The sequence below is a fragment of the Drosophila teissieri genome, chromosome 2L, assembly GCF_016746235.2.
Source record: "Drosophila teissieri strain GT53w chromosome 2L, Prin_Dtei_1.1, whole genome shotgun sequence".
NCBI lineage: Eukaryota > Metazoa > Arthropoda > Insecta > Diptera > Drosophilidae > Drosophila > Drosophila teissieri.
Window position 1 is genome coordinate 9,035,569 of NC_053029.1, and position 23,685 is coordinate 9,059,253.

At 43.5% G+C, this 23,685-nt stretch overlaps 1 protein-coding gene across 1 annotated transcript in view; it reads right to left on the reverse strand.

Annotated features, from left to right (window-relative positions):
• The window catches only part of LOC122613967 (bone morphogenetic protein receptor type-1B), a 58,610-nt gene that overhangs the window by 26,263 nt on the left and 8,662 nt on the right, over positions 1 to 23,685 (reverse strand). The window lies entirely within an intron of this gene.

Below are 23,685 nucleotides of genomic sequence, written 5' to 3' on the forward strand. Positions count from 1 at the left end.
AACATGCTTCAATCCTGATCAAAACTGTAGTAAGCTCCTCATACGTCTGCTTGTGGCTGCCGACGATCCGTTTAAGATGATGCTTCATTGCTTTCACGTTTGCCTCCCAGATGCCACCAAAATTGGGAGAATATGGAGGTGTGAAATGCCACCTTGTCCCATGTTGACATGTCGATTCGTTTAGGGCTGCCTTGCAAGTGATGGGCTGGTTAAGCGATGTACTCGCGCCAACAAAATTTGTGCCGTTATCACTATACATATGTTGAACTTGTCCTCGACGTCCGGTGAATCGCGTAAATGCTTGCAGGAAGTGCTCTGTTGAAAGTCCAGTGACGGCTTCCAAGTGGACCGCCTTGGTTGCTAAGCATATAAAAATGGCTACATAGCCTTTGTAGGTGGTTGATCCTCGTACACGCGCGGCTTGAAGTTCAATCGCACCAGTGTAGTCAACTCCTGTTGTAATGAACGGACGAGTTGGGGGGTTGACTCGATGTAATGGCAAGTCACCCATCAATTGCTTCGCTACGACTGGAGCTACTTTAAAACATGTGACGCATTTCCGGATGATTCGCCTGACTGCTTGTCTGCCTCTGGGAATCCAGAATTTGTAGCGTATGTGAGCCAGTGTTAATTGAGCGCCGCCATGTAGAGTGAGCTGATGAGAGTGTTGAATTACCAAATCTGTAAATAGGTGACAATGAGGTAATATAATTGGATGTTTTCGAGAAAAAGAGAGATTTGAATGCTTGAGACGGCCACGAATCCTCAAGATATTGTTGTCAAGAAACGGTGTAAGATTTGAAAGTGTGCTACGGGGTGGTAACGGCTTGTTCCTTTTAAGCGCTTGGATGTCGGCGTGAAATGTATCGGATTGTGCAAGGCGAGCTATGCAGCACAGGGCCTCATCCAGCTCGTCAGGAGAGAGTGATCCGTGACTTCGTTGTGCTCGAGCATGAGCATTGTGGCAGAATCGTAACATGTATGCCGTGACACGTAGCAGTTTTGTATACGACGAGAATCGGTCAATAATAGAATCCTTTGTGTCTGACAAGGTAGTGAAGGCTCTAATTTTTATGGATTTGGCCTCCAGATCCCGTTCTTCTGGATTGAGCAATTGTGATTGCGTGTTTGGCCAAATATTGTGTGGTTTGCATAGCCAGGATGGGCCATGCCACCAAATATCAGGTATTTGGCTCGGTGGTAAGCCTCTGGTTGCGCAATCTGCTGGGTTTTCCGATGTGTCTATGTGGTGCCACTGAGCCGCTGAGGTGTGGTCGAGAATGTAAGACACTCGGTTGGCTACAAACGTTTTCCACCTAGTAATGTCTCCTTTAATCCAGTGCAGAACAATGGTAGCATCGGTCCAGTAAAAGGTAGATATATGTGCATTGGTCCATCGGTTATTCTCCAGCACCCATTTGGTGAGTTTGGTAGCTAATACTGCACCGCATAGCTCAGTGCGCGGTATTGTTAACGGCTTGGTTGGCGAAATTTTTGATTTTGCGACGATGAGCGTTGTATAGAAAGTCCCATCAGACTGTTGGGTGCGTGCATACACTGCTGCTGCGTAAGCACTGGAGGATCCATCGCAAAAGGTGTGCAGTTGTATCTCACTACTAAATAGTGGCGTAAATTTGACGCTGCGTGGTATTTTGATCGTCTTAACCTTCATTAGTTGCTGTCGAAATTGTTGCCATTTGACGGCAATGGTGTTGGGAACTGGCTCATCCCAATCCAGTGATGTACTCGATCCGTCCTCGCGATATTGCTTCGCTAGTGTGATTTCTTTCAATATAATCTTTGCTGAAATTACAACTGGAGCGATTAATCCAAGAGGATCAAATAAACGTGCTATGGTCGATAGGATTTCTCGTTTTGTTATACCGGCTGGAGTATTTGCTAGTAATTTATAAGTGAAGCAATCTTGCTTGGGCAACCAGTACATACCCAGTGTTTTGATGGTGTCCGCATTGTCCCAACTGAGGGATGTCTGCTTGCATCGATGCTCGAGAGGTATCGTTGCCATCAGATCCTGGTCATTACTAGCCCATTTTCGTAGCTCCATGCCAGAGGATTTTAAAGCTAGCATAGTTTGCAAACTTTTCCGTATTGCTGCCTCTTGTGAATGATCGCCTGAGAGAATGTCGTCGACATATATCTCATTTTTGAGAACGTTGGATGCCATAGGATATTTTGTCTGTGTGTCTTCAGCTATTTGATGGATGACTCTTATAGCTGTATAAGGTGCAGACGCTGTTCCAAACGTGACGGTAGTTAAGCAATGCTGTTTGATGACTCCATCCGCCGCCCGCCATAAAATCCTCTGGTACTGCGTGTCATCAGGGTGGACATTGATACAGCGATACATTCGTTGTATATCGGCAGTGAAAACAAACTGATATTGTCTCCAATTCAAGAGAACGGCTGGCAGATCATTTTGCAGCGTGGGACCTACACATAGTACATCGTTTAACGATCTGCCATTTGAGGTCCGGGCCGATGCGTCAAAAACGATACGTTGTTTTGTGGTGAGGCTTTCTTCTTTGAAAACTGCATGATGTGGTAGCACGCATGATGCAACATGCCGACCGTAGGAATCCGTGGTTATGGTTGAGTTTTCGCTCGTCTCTGCCAACGTGATTTGACCTAGTTGAAAATATTCTTCAATTCCTTTGCAGTATCTGATCCATTTGTCTGGGTCCCTTTGAAGGCGCCTTTCGAGTTGAAGATATCTGTTCAGGGCGATCTGATGAGATTTTCCGAGCGTCATACTGGGGTCAAAGTTCCTCTTGAATGGCAAACGGACTTGATAACTGCCGTCTGGTTGACGTTGATGGGTCTGCTTAAAGAAAGACTCGCACCATTGATCTTCTTTGGAGAGCTTTGGGCGTTCTGGAACTGATTCTACCTCGCAAAATACCTTAAGCAGCTCTTCGGAGTTTATTATGGCATGATTACATCGAATGTGGCGTGTAATATGCGTGTTGCCAACATTGCCTAACAGAACCCATCCGAGTTGAGTATTCTGCGCTATGGGTTCGTTTGGCAAGCCAATCTTAGTTCCAGGTAACAAGAGTTGTGCCATAAGGTCGGCTCCAAAAATGATATCGATTCGCTTGGATCTATAATAATAGGGGTCTGCGAGCATGAGACCATGGATATGACTCCAGTTTCCTGCTGGAAAACTTTGACTTGGCATGTGTGATGTCAACGTGTTCAAAACATAAGCATCGTCGACCTTTAACGAGAAATTTGGGTTAGTTGCTGTTTGCACCGAACAACTTACGATGAATTTGCAGCGTCGTCCTGAATCTTGACCGACTCCGGTGATTGAAGTGCGAGTTGTGCTTCGGGAGAGCTGGAGAGACTGTACAGCATGCTCCGAAATGATAGTTGCTTCCGATCCTTGGTCAAGAAGCGCGTTTACCGTGGCCTGGCATCCTGTCTGTGTGTTACTGAGTACAACCCGAGCTGTTGCTAGTAGTACCTTTCGATGAGTCATAGATGAAGTTGTAGTTGACATGCACTGTAGAGTCGGCTTGGCATCTGAACTGGCTGCTGAACTTTGGCATGATGTCGAGGAGGGTATCAGCGTTGGCTGTGTTGCTGGAAAATGTAACATCGTGTGATGACGTTGACCACAATGAAGACAATTCTTGTTGCTGGGGCAGCTTGCTTGTGTGTGCGATTTTCCCAGGCAATTGAGACACAATTTTGCCTTGCTGGCCACTTCCTTCCGTTGGTAGCAATCCATTGAAAGAAATTGCGGACATCTTCGAAGTATGTGTAAGTTGCCACAATGATAGCAAGCGGACGCGGAAGCACCCGACCTGGTGTGGGCGCTGTGCACACGCACGCGTTTAGTACCGTCTGAAGTTTCATTTGACTGTTTCATGCCGCTGCACGCGTTACGGCTTTCAATAGCGTCTAACGTAACAAGTCGATCATTGAGGAACTGTTGCAGATCTTTGTATGAAGGAACGTCAATCTTGCTGCCCAGATGATGCTCCCAAGCTGTGTGAGTGTCTTTGGGTAGTTTGGTTGTTAGATAATGAGTCAACCAAAAATCTCCTCCCTGTAGTGGCGCCTTGACGGTATTGCAAGCGGCAATGCAGACGTTGACTGTGCTAACCATAGACCGTATGTCAGCAGATTTTTCTTTCGAAAGATTCGGTAAGTTGTAGAGCATGTTCATATGGCTGGCGAACACAATTCGTGGGTTGTTATATCGTTGTAGAAGTGTGGTCCAAGCGACTTCATAGTTTGCTTCAGTTAAAGCGATTTGGCGAATGTCGTTGTCCAGGCCTACTGGTAATGCTTCCTTTAAAAAATGGAACCTTTGAATCTTATCCAGACGCTCATTATTGTGAATTAAGCGTAAAAATGCATCATGAAAACTTGGCCAGTCCGCGCAGTTGCCAGAGAATTTCGGAACTGGTAATTTTGGCAGTGGTATCCGTACTTCCTCTACATGTGTTGTTATTGTAGAGTTAGCTGATTCGTTGTGCGTCACTGTGCCTGGATAAATTCGTTTCTTTTCTTCGGCCACGAAACAGTAAACTTCCATGCCCAGGTCTTCGAATTGGCTGATTGTATTTTGTTGCTTATACACACTTTCTTCGTAGTCTGCCATGCATATAAGTGTGTGATGCGCCTGATGAAATTCTTTGTTAAACTCGTCGATTTGATTCAAACGTTTTTCGAAATATATTTCCGTTTTCCGCGCACTCGAGTCTTTTTTCACATTACTGAACAAGCGCTTCAAAGACTCAATGCGGTCAGTTTGAACTCGCACCAGTTGATCAAATTTCGACATTGTTTATACTGACGTTGCTCCACTGTATGTAATATGCACAAATGCTCGTATGTTATCGGTGTTCTTCTTTGACGTCTTGTTTTTTTGAGTTGGCAGAGATTCCGGCAAATCTAACGGAATCGAAGGGCAACGGGACTTAGCTCTGTCGTGATGAGAGCGAGCGCGAATGTTTGCGTATACTGCTCTGTCGTGATGAGAGCGAGCGCGATAGAAAACGTAGGCACGGTGATTTATCTGGATGAAGCCGACCACGAAGATAAAATTGCCAAACAGCTTTTAGCAATTATTAATTATGATTCTTATGAGCAAGGTTCCCCTCATGGGCCACCAATGAATAGTTGTGATGCCTCACTGCTTTGACATCATTGTAATGGGGTTCGCAAATAAGAATCATATATACACTATTTAACTTCATTTATTTCTTCATATACAAAAATCACGTCTGATCGCTATGACCGCAAATTACAAGAGAGAAAGAAAGAATACAGTTCAGTTCAATTAGCATCGATATATAAAATGTTAATCCGCTGTTAAGACAGCTGAAGCACCGGGTGACTCCGCTCATAATCCGTACACATTAATTAGAGTAAAACTGCATATTTCGAAACATAAAAAATCATTCTGAAGATTAGTGCTCCCTCCTTCACCCCCATTAGAAATCCCCTCGCCCATTCGAGATTTTGGCCAGCAAAGATGTTTTGAAACTGGGTCGTCGCCGCAGAGTGCTCGCACTCTAGTAGCAATTAAAAATTTTAAATATTCCCTCTGCTGAACAGAATTTAGCAAAGTTGCATTTGGACACTCAAAAATAGATCAAAGTGAAATTTATGTTACAGATTTTCAGTTTTTTTCCTACATTTTTTTGTTGTGTTTTTTTAGGAGGGGTAAACCAGGCGAACGGCGGATGCGAGAGTGGGACGACAGGGCCAAAAATAAATTCCCCGATGCAGCCATTTGGAGTTGGATTCTGTCCATCAACGCGCCGAGTCCATGCTAAATGAGCTGCACCCCCCGCCAGTCCGATGCGATGCATCGGCGTGTGAACATTAGTCAAAAATGCGTAAATGAAATCAATTAAAATTACGCATAGCACACGAGACGCATTCGGAATGGAAATCGCTGTGTGTTTACACATTCTGCCTACGCGCTCTGCATGTCCTAATGAAGGCACGTCCCCATACCAAACCATGCCATACCATACCATACAATACCATCCCATATCCCATTCAATCCCATACAATCCGATCCCCAGGGAATTGGGAATGGGGAATGGAGAATGGTCGAGGGTAAGGGTTGAACCCGAGTGCAATTGGTAATGGCCAACGCAAGGAGAAGAGCGGCGGAGCGGGGGATCACTGAGTGCCACTTCAATTTGTTTACAACAAGTTGGCCCGCTGATTGCAGCTGGGCCTCATTTCATCCACACTTTAAAAAATCAATGTTCGACCATTAGAGATTTGGATTTAATGTTAAACATTTGCCTTCAAGCCATTTGCACCTGTTTTATAATTGATCTTCTCTACTACCTATATATATATATATTTCAAGATTATTTCGCGCAGTGCATCATTTTCTGCTTAATCATATCGCTTCGTTTTGCTTTGCTCCTCAAACGCGCATCACACAATGCAGCTTTAATTTTCTTTGGGCCCATATCAGATCAGGCCAGACCAGAACCGATCCGATCCAAACCGATCCTATCCCAGATGAGAAATGAAAACTCATGGTATAATAGCACTGTCAATGGACCCGGGTTCTTGTGGCCCCCAGGTGTTGGCTGAAAGTGGAGATCTTCACTTCAATTTGGGCCTAAATGCAGCATAATGATCTCGCCGGCAAAGAATAGCCACAAATTGCTGGAATCACATCAATTTGTCTGTAACAACACCGTCTTCGCCACGAAAAACATTCAGGAAAGTTTTCTTTTCCGAAATAAGTGAATTCATTTAAAGTTTCTAGGATCTGCGCTAATGAAGCTGCCAAGTGATTGGCTAATTGATTTCCGTATATTGAAATAATACAAATTACGGCTGTGAGTGAAAGGAGTGGTTAGATTATTTCAACTTAACCAAATCAGCACATCATATATTACAATGTGTTGTAATTGATTTTATAATAAGGAAGCATTTGCTTCGCGAATATTTTTCAAAATTGATCATTTATCATGGCCTTTGAGTATCGACGCTGCAGTTAACTGGCCTCTTTTGTTATTATTTATGACTTCATGCCGCGATGTTTGTTTGCTATTTCAGCCAAATGTGCAACTCGATGGCCACACAGGGCAACAGAAATCCCGCCCAGAGTTCCTAGTTGCAGTCATGCATTTATGATGATTATTTTTATAATCAAATGTGCACGCATGAATTTTCCAAATATTTTTCCTACTGCCTGAGGCCGAAAGCGCAGCACGGTCTTCAACTTTTGACGACTGACGTTTGATTTGTAATTGAAAAAGGCGGCCGCATAATTTCTAGCTCTTTATGTGTTCAGCTTTTCCGAATGACAGCATTTTGGGTGGTCCCACATAAATATATATATATATATTTTTTTTTTTTTCCTTTTCGGCCTATGACGATCGCAGAGTTTTGCGCTGTTCTCGATTTCAAAGACCTAGAGACGGCGAATGTGAACGATTCGTTGACTAGCGAAAAAGAATTCTCCACTCGCAATTGAAGATTTCCTGTTTGCCGGTGGCAAGCTCATGATCATGATGCTCATTATGAGGAGATTCTATAGAAAGCACTTAAATTGAATAATGTCACCCGAAAGCGCTGAAATTGATGCAGCCGCGCTGAGACGGCAATTTCGTTGGATGACTTTAAAACGGAATGGGGATGGTTATGGGCATGGGCATGGGTATGGGTATGGGGATTCTCATGTGGATAAGGAGGAAGATGGGACGGATTGGATGGATGGATGGATGGGACGGCGGATGCTCACTCGGCCGCTCACTTCATGATGATGATATGTCAGCAGCCACGTTGGCACGTAATTCAATACGGGCCGACTGAACGGACTGATAAATGCCAAAGTGTGAAGAGGCGCATTTCGGATAAATGTATTGTCTACAATTTCAGCAGCGAGCAAGAAAACCGCAGAGCCAGGAGCCCAAAAAAAAGGAGGTATGTGCGATAAGGTATTTAACCAGTGATGGCAGAGAGTCGTGATTAAGAGATGTTTTAAGGGGAATTTTTTAATTTTTTAACAAATAATGTATATATAGGAAAAAAAAAATATTTTTAACACATTGTGTGTTAATATATGAATTAGTAGGAATTACTTTCTTGAAAGTACTACTTCGGCCGAAATTTTTGTCACGCTCTCATCCCCATCGAAACCAGGAACACAAACACATTGCAGATACAGATAGAGATGCCGATGCCGATGGCCAGTGATAAAGAAAGACAGCGACGATCTCAATCTCGAAGAGGCCACGGATCTCAGAAAAGGGTCGTCATATACATATATGAAGTGAGCACTTCGGGCAGCCCAACAAGCACCGAAATAAAAGCAGAGAACTCTCTAAGGGGTCGGGCAGTTTATGCTTTTTTAGTATTCTTCTTCAGTTTGGTCGAGTATCTACATATATTTATGCTGTTCGTATTTGGGGAACCTTCGAAATGAATGTCCAAAATCCAAAATGAGTGGTAAGAGAGGTTGGCGGCTGAGGACGAGACGACAGCCGCATTTGGAAACAGACAACGCAAATCAAATTGTAAAAGTGTTAAAGGCTGACACATTCAAGTGTTTGACGCGTCCCCACCGAAAAGTAAGCTTGCTGGTGTGCGTTTGTATCTGTGTGTACCTGCCAGTGTGTATGCGGTATCACTTTCAAAGAACGTCTGCCAGTCAAGGGCCAAAAAGAAAGAAAAAAAAGAAAAGCTGAAAAGAACATTCGCCGACAGCTGCACAAGAGCTTTTTTAAGATCTTCACACATTCCTAGTTTAAAGATAATCAACATGTGAAGAATCCTAATCTTAGGAAATCATTAGCAGGAGAATATGATTCAGTTAATATAACTCAGTTAATATAACTCATTTCATTCAAGTTGCCTCCTTTATTTATGGCTTGAATATTGCATACATCACATAAATAAAATAGAACTTCTGCTTGGAAATTAAAAAACAAGCATTTAAAGTAGCAAACACAGGTTAAATTCGATGTTGTCAACTTCTAAAAACACGTACATAAATAACCAGAAGCTGTACGAGCAAGAGAGGTCCAAGAATAATGATCGTTAAGTGGCCGAACAATAAATAATTTGTGAACAAATGTTGTGTGAATGCTATTCCACACTAGACTCCTACGCCAACGCTTAAAGTTCGCATCAAATGCTAATTCAATGGAATGACATCTGCTTAATTAGCTCACAAATTTGTTAATAGCAAAGGTAAATCAATAAATACATCTACTCAACTCAGCTCAACTCGCCTCCCACTCGATCTGCGATCTGGAAATGTTAATTGTTGGGCCAAACAGAACAATGGGCATGACTTTTACCATCGCAGCCATTGGCCTCGAGGAATGCGCTGGAATCACCGAAAAAACCTATAGAAATCGAGGAAAATAAAAAAGCACAAAAGGTTGGACTCGAAAAGTAGAACAAGATCGATCACTGACTCTCGATTCGATTCGATTTCGTTTGATTAGACAACAGAGTGCCTTTTTTTTAGCTGGTTGGCTTACTATTGTTCGAAACCACAACCACATCGAATTTTGAAGTTTGAACTCGCCTGGTTGTGGTCAAAATGTTTTATGACTGCCACACGTTGTTTTTAAAGGAATCGTAGAAATGTATCTGGCTCTGACTAATTTGCATTCGATGCGGAAACTGCAAAACTGCTGGTCATTGTCATTGTTTAGATACATTGGATAATGGAAGCCTGAAACATGTTGCTAGCTATATAGAAGAGCATATATAAGTTCAGTTTCCAGTTAGAAGTTCCCAACTGTACCAATCGGGCATGACTTTGCCACCATTTTTGCGCCAAACAGGAAATATTATGCAGATCTTCATTACATTTCATTTTGATAAACACGAATGTAGTTAAGCTGCAACAGCCAAAAGATATTGCCATTTGGACTGACTTTGGGTTCGGATTTGCGGCCTGAGCTCTTTTGCCCGATGCCTGCCGCCTGATAAACGAGCAGCGTTTTCCGAGGAAAACATGGTTATGGCAGCGGGGCCACGGAGGCCAGCTATGAGGTGGAAAGGTGCCACAAAGTGGTGGGAGTGCGACTGGTTGGCTGTGGGAGTCGTTGCCACAATGTGGGCGTGCCGCAACCGCTTAGATGTGGCCAACAAAACGGGCAGCAAAAGCGCGTGGAGCGTGCCTCATAATTGGCAACGTGAACGGCCCAAGACGAGCCCGCAACACGACAATTATTTGGGCAATGTGGTAAACGGTTTTTTCGTTCTTTTGTGGCCTTTTCCCAACTTCTTGGCATCCCCTCTCGCGCTTTTTCTCTTTCGTTGTCCAAGAGTTGCGGTCTCCGCATAACTTGGCTAACAAGCAAAAAACTGTTGACCAAAAATTAAGGCTCGCAATGCGCGTGCAAAGAGTCACAGAAGCAGCAAAAGCACACAGTGAAATGACACATCAGATAAGGCAATATCACCTACCCAGGCCGTTGGGAAACCAAGGAGACACAACCTGGTCACGATGCACTGGCAGAAAACCTAATGTAGTCTTAGTTTCAAAAGAAAATACTATATATATTGTTTGAACACCTATATGCTGAGTTTAAATCGTTTTAGCAGTGTGGCAAACGAGGCGACGACGCCGTTTGTCTGCTTCGTTGCCACATCCACAGTCGCAGAGCGAGAGCAAGATGCAACAATTGATTGCCACAGAAGGAACCCAGGTCCAGTCAGGAGCTGAACAATGCGAGGCTGATGCTGCTGCTGCTGTTGCTGTTGCTGCGATTCCAACTCCATTTGGATTCGGAGGCGGCTCCTCAGGGTCGTTGCACAGCAGCAGCAGTCTGCAACGTCGTTCCCCATTTGTACTTTGCAATGCAAAAGACGCGATGTCCTCCGCCCAGATGCTCCACCTTCGTCTCTCCAAATCCGTGCCCACTCCATTCGCCCATGTCGAGTACACGAAGTACAACACAAATTGTGGTGTTGAACATCATGTTCTCGGTGCCCCAAAAATACAAAACAACAACCACAGAAAATACTGCAAAAGAAGGAAAATCACAAAGACAATGGTCTTGAGACTTGAGGACAGGCCAAGAGCAAGTTGGGCCAACTAGTCGGGCGTTTTTCGGGCGGATTTTTTGAGGAAAAGTCTAATTGATGAGTGGCATGTCGCATGGCTAGACACATGCAACATGCAGCAGCCGCAGCTCGTAGACGCAGCCGCAGCTCATTACCCCGATGTCTGGTCCGGTCTTCTCTGGGTTCCTCTGATCTTGGCCAGACCAGGCACACAATGGCCACATAAAGCAAGGAATCCCAGACCCCAGAGACGCAACTTTGACGCATGAATAAGTAAGCAATGCCAATTTTCAATTTCCAATGCCACAACTTCAACTGCGAGTGACACTGAATTTGGAGTGAGGAAAATGCATAGCTACACATGGGAATAAAGTATTAATATTGAACTGAAACTTTATGCGAATTTTATTTCCTACCTCGCTTTAATCTGCGTTCATTATAATTTAAAATCAAATGTCAAAGTGGTGTTGACTAAAAATTATCATAATCCGCATATCAGATGGCAAAAAGACAATAATTTTATTGTTCAAATTTATGGGTAATTCCAAATCTTTAATTTATTTTAATTTCTATGGTGAATTCCCTAAAAATTTATATTTTTTTGTTAATTAGTTTAGGGATCATTTACCGACCAGCACACTAATTAACCCTATAGCACTGCCTTTGGCTATTAACCCATTATGCACGTTGGTGCTAATATACTGCCAAAACAGCAATCATTATAATTGGCAACGAAAAGCCTACGTGACGTTGCACAAAAATGAGGAATATTTTCGTTTGTTGTTTAATATTTCTTGTGCTTTTTGAGTTAAGGTACAGGAAGAAATAAATTCTTATTCTTTTGAGTGAGGGGTTTTTTATTTAGTTTTTTTTTAAGTTTTTTTGCAGTGCCCTTTGTTGTTGCTCTTTAACACTTTACGTGCGAAATAAGACAGCGTGAATAAGTAAAAAAAGAAGAAGGGACGGTTAAGCAGCGAAAACGAGTCGAAGGAAGCACTAACTTTAAATTAGCTTTGACAAGATAAATGATCGAGCATCGGGCTAAGAAAGAAATGAGAAATGAATACTACAGGCGACCTCTTCCCTCATTTTAAGTTGCCTTGACTTAGCCGATGCACTCGGTAGTTGTACAGTGCGATTCGAGCAAGTAAGGATGCATTAATTATTTTAATGGGAAGATATAAAAATATGAATTTAAATTGTAGGTTCCATTTGGTGTTTTATGAGCTCTTCATTATAAAAGCTACCAGAATTAGTGCTTTTTACAAGCATAATAACTTTAATTTCAGCCATAATCATCTGAAATACACTGTAGCCAGATCTATTAAGCGCATGGAAGGGAAGCCCTCATCTGCACCTCGAGTGACCCCGACAGTTGGGCTGCATTCACGCCTGGTGCATCCTTATCCTCATTATGCCCGTCTCCGTTTGCGTCATTGGGTCTGCTATTTCAATCGGACCGGAAAGGACGCGGCACTAAGTATATATAATTTGTGCCCCCTCCGCGGCTTCCTGCCCTTCATTCTGCTTCCCGCGGGCAGGTTACGTGCAATTTACAATTGGCATTGGCAGCGAGGCGTCAAAAGGCTTATTAAAAGAAATTTGCAATTGCAACGGACAGCGGACAACGGACAACGGACACTGGACGGCGGACACTGGACGGTGGACACTGGACGTGGAGAACGTGGAGTGAACGAGGGATCGAGGGAAACGAAAAAGTGGGGCCCAAACGAAGTCCATTTCAAATTGCATCCCAAGATGCACAGCTCGAGATTTACCATTTCAGTTCGCCGTCGAGCCATTTATGTTATTTTTGCAGCGGGTCTCCGTCTCCGTCTGCATCCACCACCACCATCCATCCGTTCCTGCTCTTTCTCTCACTCTCTATAAGGCCGGATCTCCACACAATCCCCCAATCACAATGGGGCAGGCACGAAACTCCACTTTTAGAAGGCACCTTATCTGCGCAACGGCATCATTATTTCACACCAGCCCAGCTGAAGGCACAAAGCAGCTCCATGGACGACAAGCTGCAGATGGGGAAATGGGGTTCCGGGAGCAGGAAGATCGGAAGGATCGCGGGGCAAACGCGCCGTCTGTGGCAGCGGCAAAAGGGCACACAAAAACGGCATAAATATTATGGCCAAGCTGCGAACGAGCTGCAGGAGCCAAACATAAACAGGGTCTAGAGATGGTAAAAAGGGCATAAAAAAGGTGGTAAACGGTCCTCCGAAATAATAAAATAAAATAATAAAGGTGTATGAAAACTTTCCTGTTTCAAAAGGTAAGAAGAAAAAGTGTTTTATAAAGCTGTTTAAGAAAATGAATGGTGGAAGATAATTTTACATAATTAAATAAAGGATAAAAGGATAAAATCCTACATATCTAGAGACTAAAGTTCTTGCAATTCGTGTCACGCACCCATCGACGAACCGCTGGAAAAAGATCTCATATCAAGAACAGTACGTGGCCGGCAATGCCAAGAAATGCTTAAACATAAATTCAACGAGACGAGGAAGTGCAGGACGGGATTCGATCGGATGGAATGGGATAGGATGGGAAAGGATGGGATACGATGGGAAGGAAGGAAGGTGGAGACCAAAGCCGGTCCTGGCACATCGCGATGTGCCACAGCAGATTAGTCAGAGCCATAGAGCAGCTTCGTGTTTTCGTTTCTCTTTCTGTGGCAGATGTGGATCTTGGCCAGAAGAGCCGGGCAACCAAAAGTTCGCATTTCGCAGCGGTTTTAGGTTTTTGGTCTAGCTTTCTCTTGGCTTTCTGGATTTCTGGCTTGCTGGCTGGTCAAGCTCGAGCGATGCCATTGCCGATGCCTGGATCGCATTGTTCCCCGGCCGGCAATAAATTATCGATTAGAGTGGGCTGCCGTCTGGATATGGGCAATGCAGCTGGGGGTTCGATGACCCACCACCAGGCAGGCAAGTAACAGACCAACTTATTACGGACCAAATTACACACAAAACAAAGGGTATGCGTTTCGTTTTACGGGCTGCTGGAAGCACATTTGAGTTCCTAAAAGGTTCGCGCCTACACTGACGTTTTTGTGTGTGCAAACCTGCAACTGTACGCGAAGGTGTGAAATTTCCAGCCTGGTCATATTCCCCAAAGGCTGCCAAAAGCTGATGGTCCTGCCACTCCAGCTACTCGTTTGAACCTCGTCTTGAGAGTCTTGAGTCTTGAGAGCAGCCCTAAAGCCTTTAATTTAATGCCAAGGCAATTCGCCTGGCCGGCAGACGTGGCTGGAATTTTAAATGTATTTTGCAGCCACAAGAATCCGAAAACGGCGAGCGCAAAGTGTGATTAACGCGTACCTGCAACTCAGACGGGAATATCGAGGACAGGCCCAGCCTTTTTGACACAAAGCTCTGGCCTTTCGGTCTCTGGTCTCTGGTCTTTCGTATTGCCATTCTTACTTACTTTTCAGGTCCCTCGACGGCCCTGCGCGACGTTGACAAAAACCCGCGGGACCCGTGGATCCTCATAAATGCGCGCAGAAGCTGCACAAAAACCCGACGAGAATCCCGGCCAGCCACCACCTCATACCCATCCCCATCCCGATCCCGGTGAGCTGCATCTCGATTTGCCGCCGTCTACCTGAATGGCAGTTTGTAACTTTTGTGTGGCTCGGGGCTTAAATGCCCCAACTCGTTATACTTACCACAGCAGCAGCAGCAGTTGCAGATAAGCAACCAGCAGTTGGAACAGTCTATTCACTTGCCAAAAAAATTGGATATTTAAAAGCCTAATTACTGATACTATTTTATTTTAATTAATTATCAATGTGTTCATTTAAACTAAAACGAAGTGCAAGTCTGTTAGATAGATAGAAATAATGAAAAGGACTATCTTTCTCTTATGACGCTTTTCTACTTCACTTTCTAGTTGTAGAACCAATTTCTCCCAGTGTATAGAATATGCTGCACTTCGCTTTGCATGCCAGGCGATTCACTCTGCCCCGCCCCCGCCAAGATCCCTTCTGCCCGCCGCAGGCTCACCCATTTAATGAGTGTTGTCTGGGTCGGTCCAGGGATTCGGGTTTTGGGTTTGGGTTCGGGGTCGGACTTGGTCTGGGTCCGGTGCCGTGTCGCTGACTGCATCATTTTAATAATATTGTTTACGTGACATTTGATTTATTATGAACTTTTTCTTTTGACAGATTATGTGGCGGCTTGACTCCATGCCAGTTGGCTACTGTTTCGCCTTGGCACGCACACACACACACACACACACAAAGAGAGAGAGAGTGAGCCCTGGGATCGTTTTGTGTGCGGGAACTTAATGGATCCGCGAACCTGAATCTCTGGAGGGAAATTGGCAGCAACAGCTGCGGCTGCTGGCGAATCAATTAGCCTGCCATATAACAGTAAGGCTCCACAATTCCCCAAATTACACGAAACAGTCCCACATTAAGGTTATTCAATTAGCATTATGAGCAGGAATGGTTATGAGAACTTCACTAGGGGGAACTTGGTAAGCTTGAAAATATGTACGCGTAATTGGCGATATCTGCAGTGTTTTTTTGTAGCAATGAAATCATGGATATTTTCAGCGAACGTGTTTAATGCAATTTTTAACAATACATATGAAAAAAGATATGGGCAGCAATTATTTCGAGATGTTTTGAAGTATATAAGACAATTAGATTACAAAGCTTTAAAGTACAAAAGAGGGCCGACATCACGTATGAGGAATAAAAACGGCTTAAATATAATCAGAAACCCGCACTTTAAAAACTATTATCACATCAAGAACTTGAAAGTTTCAAGTCCGCATGCTATCGCATCCTTATCTAAGCACTACCAAATCGTTTACAATCTGTTTGAACTCTCACCGAACTAGTAAAATCTCCTTTAATTTCCAGCCATCAGCGTCACAATTGATTCCCATTAAATCCTTCTCTTTTACGGCACCTCCATCCATCTTCCTGCCCGAACTTGGCCTTTTAACGCCTTTTTTTACGACCCGCACACCGACAGAGGAATCAAATTAATAGTTCTTGTCATTTGAAGCGACCAAAAATATAATTAAAAACCGTCTCAAGTGCCAGGGCTCTCGATAAATCAGTTCGAGGCGACAACACCGGAGAATCGGCAAAAGACATGGCATCAAAAACGAACTGAGAACCTGGAGAACCAAAACAGGGCCCAAAACCGAAGAAATGTTGGCCCAAAGCCAGGCGGGGTATGGATCCCCCATTCTGCACGGCACCTTCTTCTCCAAAACTGAACTCGTTTGAATGCTGAATGCCAGAAAAATGTTTTCAAATTATAAGAAACCTTTGCGCGATGCAGGTTAGGGATCCATTCGGGTTCTCTGGGTCGATTTGGATTCCCTGTTCTCGTACCGATCTGTTTTTTCCTCATTTTTACTTTTCGTTGATATGTTGTCGTCTGATTCGTTACGATTATTTACAGAGATCTCGACCAATGTCGTTTTAATTAAGAACCAGTTTATTTTTGGGTTTTATTTTGGTTGGCTTTTTTTTCGCCTTTGCCCAGCGACATTTACAAATTAAATGGTGATAAGCTAAGGCTGCCTCTTTCATACTATCAAATGTTTAATTATGCGACATGCAAGGAGTGCAATAACAATAAGTGTGCTGCACTGCGAAAAATGCTTTCAAAATGTCTGCTCAAGCCACATAAGGATGGAATAAAATAAAGAATATAAAGGCACAAACTGTTATACTCGAGATAACTGATCCAAAATACTAACAATGTGAAGCGATTAAATATTATAGCTATTCATTCGACGCTTTTTGTGCCAAGAAGTGAGTCAAAGAACTCATTTTCGTCAGTGTGGCTGCGTTTATCGTTGAGACTTTAATCTTTATGGGTTATGAATGCACTCGAGTGGTTAGGCTCAATTTAAACAGCCATCGAGAACGACCAGATCGCAGCCTTATTTACGATAGCTGTCAATAATAATAGTCATAATAAACACAATCGCCGCGATGCGATCCCTTGTGTGGATGTGGATGAAGGTGTTGCACCCATGCGGCGAGGGTGCGAGTTTGTTTTAATATTGACCGATTCCGATAATGTCATAAATGTGACAGCGATAAAAATCAACTCAATTTAGCCGAGTTGCCAAAGGGGTCGCTCCTCTTCCTCGCTGGATAGATAGTTGTATGTATCTGCAGCACTGCAGGTTGTTTTTGGACCTCGACACAGAGGGAGACAATTCAACTTCAACTTCAAACGTGTTTACACTTTACAGCGCTGGCAAATGTTTGATCGAATGTCTCACCGCACACACATATCACATATTGACATTGTGATTAGGGTGCGACGGAAACATTCTTCCAAGCAGGAAGCTTGCACAACCCAGCTCCACGGAAAAAGCCCAGAAATGACGGACAGAGAACGGCTCACATCGCCGATGCATCAGCCATTTCCATTTGCACTTCCACTTCCCATTTCAGTTTGCAGGCGGCGAACATTTTATGCAAAATCGGACACGACTTTGCACTAAAAATGAAGCGAAAGGGTTAAGCACTATGCCTCCTACTACTGATCCTGAATGTGCCCCGTTTACATACGAAATTTTAAGGTAACTGTTGGACGAGGGCATGCATACGTATAAACTGTTTTATATTATTTTATAGGACCGAGCTGTTCAGTTTTTGTCTGCTTATACTTAATGAATGTAGTGTTTTCTACTCCTATTTAAGTCAAACTGAACCATTCATTGTAAAATAAGATCATCTCCAAGTTCGAGGCTTCTTAGCAATGTCGAATGATACTTCCCGAGGCAGTTCTTCTTCGAGGAGACTGAAGAAGACTGTCAATGCATATGCAGATATATGAGCACTGTCACTCATCTTGCAGTTTTTCGCAGACATTCGAGTCAGTTCAGTCCCAGCAGAGCTGGGTAAGATTTCTGCGCATAGATTGGAAACCAGCGAGAGAGGAAATAAATTGCTTTTGGCTTATGCAAAAGCCAGCTCCGCTTTCCTTCTTCCTCTGGAGGAAGATGCTGGCCAGCCAAGTCAGCATCCCAAGATGCCAGCCAGCAAAGCGCGAAATTTCTCGTACGTGTGCGATGGTCCGGGATCTGCGCCAAAGAAGTCAAGGAAGTCAAGAGGAGAACTGTGGAGAATGGCGAAATATTCCGCGGCGTTGTTATCGCCGCCTTTGGATCGCCGAGGTTTGAGGCTCCGCAAGCGGAATGCGACGCACAATTAATCATATCTGAATATATTGCGCCCTTTGGTGGTATAAATCTCGCTGGACTTTAAGCCGCTCTCTCGGGAACTTAACAAAATAATAAAAAAAAAAAATAAAATGAAACGAGAGAAGAACAGCGCATTTAAGCGCTTCACGCGCATGCGCAACCAATCGCTTGATTAGTTCCCAAACTTCAGGCTCAGGATTAGCTCATAAAAAGTAAAGTCCGCCGACTGAACAGGAAATAAGCTTTGGTAATGGAATCCGAATGGTGCGGATCAACATTCCATCCGTCTGGCCGAGCTTATTATAGTTGAGCGTAATGAGCGTTCCCAGCTGCATTTCTGCAGCCCATTTGCCAATTAAATGAAATTAAAGTCATATCTGGCAATTGCTGTCGGTCGACGCGTCTTGCCTCCTGGGACTGGGACTGATGAGGTGTCGCCAGCGGGACGCGTAATTAACCCCATGGATACCCCATCCAACATCTCTATGCCACATCCAAAGACCAGAGCAGCAGACTCTTCTAATTAAATTGTGCTGGCTACTTTTTAATTAAGTACACACTGGCAGGCATCCAACATTTATAGAACTGCAACATGGCATCGGTAATATAGGGCCTGACTAATGCTCGAATCAAATCATGGAAAGTCTAGTTAATTAAAGCAGTATGGAAAATATTGGTGATAAGCAAACTGCCTTCATCAGTTATGCGATTCTTCCCGCCATTTATAACATCTTTAAACAGCTTGACTGAGATTTAAGCTCAATAAATAATAGTTTTCTCCACAAGTTGCCCCATTGTGTGTGCCCTGCTTGGGGCAATTCCGAGTTGATTCAGTGCATCATAAGCAGGGACAATGCTATCGACGTTGTGAACCCAATGTGGTTCCTTTCCTGGGCAACCGAAGCCCAATGAAGAACGCAATTAAGTGCATATAAATTTAGCAATTTTACGATCGCCGCTCTTATAAAAAGCTCACTCTATGGCCACAGTTACAGTCACAGCTGCCAAAGGAGCACCCAAAAGCACTGGGCCCAAAGGCATTAACTGCGGCGATTTATGTCCACGTGTTCGAACCGGCGGAAAATATGAGCAAAATACATTCGTGACCGAAATGAGGATGCCCGCTGTTTTTCTATTGCTAATTAGCCGTGACATTGCTTAGCTGCGGGCCATGAACTGTACAAAAACCTTGTGTAGTCAGGGTACACGTACGAAAATTCCAGCAACTTGAAGTAACAAAAATTAAGTAAAATAAAAAATTGTTTTTATTTGAGCAGTTGATTTGTATTTGAAAGCAGATAAGTTAAGTACCAGACCATGCCTTACAAATATGTCAAAGTTCTTAAACTTCCACCATTTCCTTAATTTGTTTTTTTTTTTTTTGTGTAAAACCGGATTAAAAACCCTTGGCAAAAATTCCCTTCCAATGGGCTTATCTTAATTTTTGCATTTAATAACCGCATTGCGGCAGAAACGAGCCAGCGAACTGCCACCGGTCAGTTGGGCAGCGATCGCTACGGGCGGCCATTAAGCTTAATATGGCCAAGTAAATTCTTGGCCAACTATCCGGAGGTGTGAAGAAAAGTGTCGACTTGTTAAGCTGCGGCCACAGCGGGCCCAGACAGATAGCCACCACCTTCGGATGGGATCGCCTGAGTTGCGAGCACATTTCTTGGAAACAACGCGCGCGATTCGTGGAAGCAATAAATAAGGAGGTGGTGGAGGAGGTGGGGGAGGAGGCAGCGGCATTGTCCTTCATGTGTTTCGTGGCGTAATAAATTTTATTTATTTTTTTTCCCCCGCCTTCTTGCCCTTTTTATTTCTGCACAAGGACATGGCGAAAAGGGCCGACGACGGACCAACACCACCGCCCTGTCGCACTCAATTAGCGAACTCGAACGCGAGTCGCGCGCGTTTTAGGCGCGGCAAAATCTGTTTGATTTTCTTGGCCAACTTTACGATCGGCGTGCGGTTTACTTGTTAAAGCAAATTAACTAGACTGGTCTAAAGATTATCAACACCCAGCTACTCTTTCCTGCTGGCTGTCAACACTCGGCATTGTCTTTGCAAATGAAATGCAGACGAACAATGGGATGAAAATAATATACAAGTTGCCTATAAAGTGCCTGCTTAAGCTTTGATGAGCTTAGATCCATAAACCTCATAATGGTAGCTGCTCTATAAAACAAAATACGTGGCCAAGTGGAATAGAGCTGGAATTAAAACCCCCTCCGATTCTTGAAAGCCAATTCAATTTGGCGCTTCCACCGAAGTCTGTGTACACTTTATGGGCAAGAGCCATTCGCAGCGGTTGTTAAAACGAAATTTGTTTTTTTAATTAGTTCGAACTGCTAAAATTTAATTAAATTTAAAGTGGAAGCCATACGAAAGCGATGTGTGGCACATAAAATAAATGCAGCCTGATTTATTTCAGAGAACTAATATAATTTCTCCCAAACGGTCTAAATAAATTAATAAAACAAGTAAAAACTTGTTAGCTTTTGTTCTTTCTACTTTGCATCTATACAGATATCAAATTTAAAGAAGATACGATTAATACAACTATAAATTAAATGTTTATAGGACACGGTTATCAGTTTGGCAATAAAATATTATAACTAGAGGTAACAGCCAGAAAGGAACGGCCTATTCATAAAGATTTCTTATCATAAATAGTAGTTTTCAAACATTTTGCCTTGGATGTGTGCGCAAGAAGTAGTTGTGCTATAAATTTTACTACCAACGGTTAACTAGCCTTCTCTATTAAAAAGCGCACAATATCTGAGCGCCATGAAGTGTATAAATTGATCACGGCAAATATTTTTGATATTCATATTTAAATCGCTTTAAAATCGCATCAAAGTCGAATGGCCAATTGAAGTGCTTCGATTCCATTCCGCTTTCAATTCGAATCGTCGCAGATGGTCGGCGCATAAACTCGATTGTTTATGGGCCTAAGCCGCTTTGGCTTTCCTGGCTGAGTAACTTCGATCGTGCCCCGGTTTGGTGCCTCCGCATCTCGGCCTGGTCTGCGTGACCAGGTCTTTTCAGCCATCGGCCAGCGGCCATCGGCGGTGTCTAATCCATGGCAATTAATTACATCGTTACACGCGCTGCCGCCAAACAACTTAATACAACATAAATAATTGTCAAAATGCTCGGCCACAGACGCGCGAATTAGTCTTCATTATGTCAATAAATCTTGGCCAATTGCCACACCGGATCATGCAACATCCAAACGGGAGTCCATATATCTTTATGCACCTGTCCCACGCCGAAATGGAAACCAAAGCTGGAACTTGTCCAATTTTCTTTTCAATTAACGCTACTTTCATGGAGGAAAGAGTATATAACTATAAAATGATTATTGTTATGTATAACAAAGGATCTCTTCTCATAGGGCAGAAATCTTTTAGATAAGCCAGTAAATTCAATCACCTCACATGCAATTTTCAAGAAAATATCCATTTAAAATTATCATTTTTTTTAATCGAAGGGGAAATGCCAATTGCCTTATTGATCGACTGTTCAGTTTTTACAGAGACATACTATATAAGAAGTGGACGCCAAAGTTGGTCTATGGCCATCTCAAAAGATGATTATGGTCATGACAACTTAATGACGAACGCAGCTCGGCATGGGAACCCGATCCGATCCGTTGCGATCCCAAAAGTGAGCCCTCGTCGTCTGGAAGCCCCTCAAGTTGCCTGCCCGGTGACCGAAAAACGAGACTGGCAAATTTGCATAAAAATCAGTGGAGTATATTGCCCGGATTCCCCGCCTCCTTCAGGTGACATTAACAAGCCACAAAAAAGGAAGCAGCAGCCACTGTGATACGACCAAATTTTAATTAAAAGTTTAGTGGAGCGAGAGACACACGCCAACGACAACGCGAAAAAACACAGCAGCAACATCAACACCAAAAGCAACCCAAGAACTACACTGCACAGTGGGTTCAAACTGCATTTTCCAGTCACAAAATCTGTTCTTACTCTGGAGATTTAGAATCAGAATTTGGTATGCAAAGATCATGGAATAAAGGGGATATTCCGAAGACCTAATAAATAATCTGTTGAAAATTATTTTCAAAGTAAAGGAACCTAAGATTTGTTAGCGAAAGAAAAGACTTTTGGCCCATTGTCAACGACCGCAAGAGCAACATCGGCGAGCTGAGATCTTTGGGGCACTGCGACCGCAAAAGGTTGCTGGGGCAGAATGCCGTGCAACAAGTGTCAGGCCGTGCAACATGGCTAACAAGCGTCGCCTGTTCGTCGCCGGCATCGTTCGCTGTCAGCTCATACACGCCAAAAAAACAAAAAAAATGAAAACAAAAAAAAGGAAAAAGGAAATAGCACGGAAAAAAGATACATACGGAGGACGAGGTGTTAAAGTAAATATGCAAGCGCTTACAACAAATTTTACATGCCTGTGCAATAATTGAAAAATCATGTTGCCGCACAGCAAATGTTGCCGCGACCGCGCAACATGTTGCTACATGACTTTGTGCTTAGCCAGAAATGCAGCGAGTAAGGTCAGCTCTAAAAACATGAATATTTTGGCCAAAAAGATTCTGGAAAATGATGGAAAATTTGTGTACTAAAGCCTGAAGAATGTGGCTGAAAGGTGTGGTTTTTATATTTTGAAAAGTAAGACAAATAAGTTCAATAACCTTAAGATATACAAAGTAATGCAAGATTTCAGTATCAGCGCCTGTTTAATTTTAATGATTACTGCCAGTTTCTTATGACTTATAAGCAACTTTGGTGCAGGTGCCTGAGGGTTCTCAAGTAACTCAGAATCTGTTATCTTAGCAAATGCCCCAAGCGACTTGCGGATGTGCATCGCCACTGAAGGGATAGCTCTGCTTTGGCTCAGATTTTTGCTGCGGGAATCGCCCTTAGAGAATCGCAAACCACGCCGCGAATCACGTACGTAAATAAATAAATACGCAGGCGTATGACCGTATGTTTGTGTACTCACGCCGCAGCGGAAGCTGCAACAGTAGCGGCAGCAACATTCAACGCAGCAGCGGTTGAAACAACAAACAAACAAACAAACAGTCAAGCCGCCACCGCAATGGTTGTTGTTCATTGTTGGTTTTGGTTTTGGTTTTTGTGTCCAATGCCGCCGCTGCAATTGCCACTGATCGCGTCGATTCAATTAGTAATTCTAAAAAGGCGGCAAGCGACGTCTTTTGCATCCTAATGAGCTGCAACAGTTGATGTTGCTCCTGTGGCAGCAGCAGCAACACATGCAGCATGTTGCCGCCGCAATAACATTTGTTCATAACAACAAGAAACGGAGAGACAGGGCCAGTTTTTCCATCCAATTGTGCCGGCACAGCACTTTTCATGCCCAAATGCAGTTTGTGATTGCTGCTGTGACCGTTGCTGTTGCTGCTGCGACTGCTGCAGTTGCTGCAGTTACTGCTGCTGCTGCTACTGCTGCATT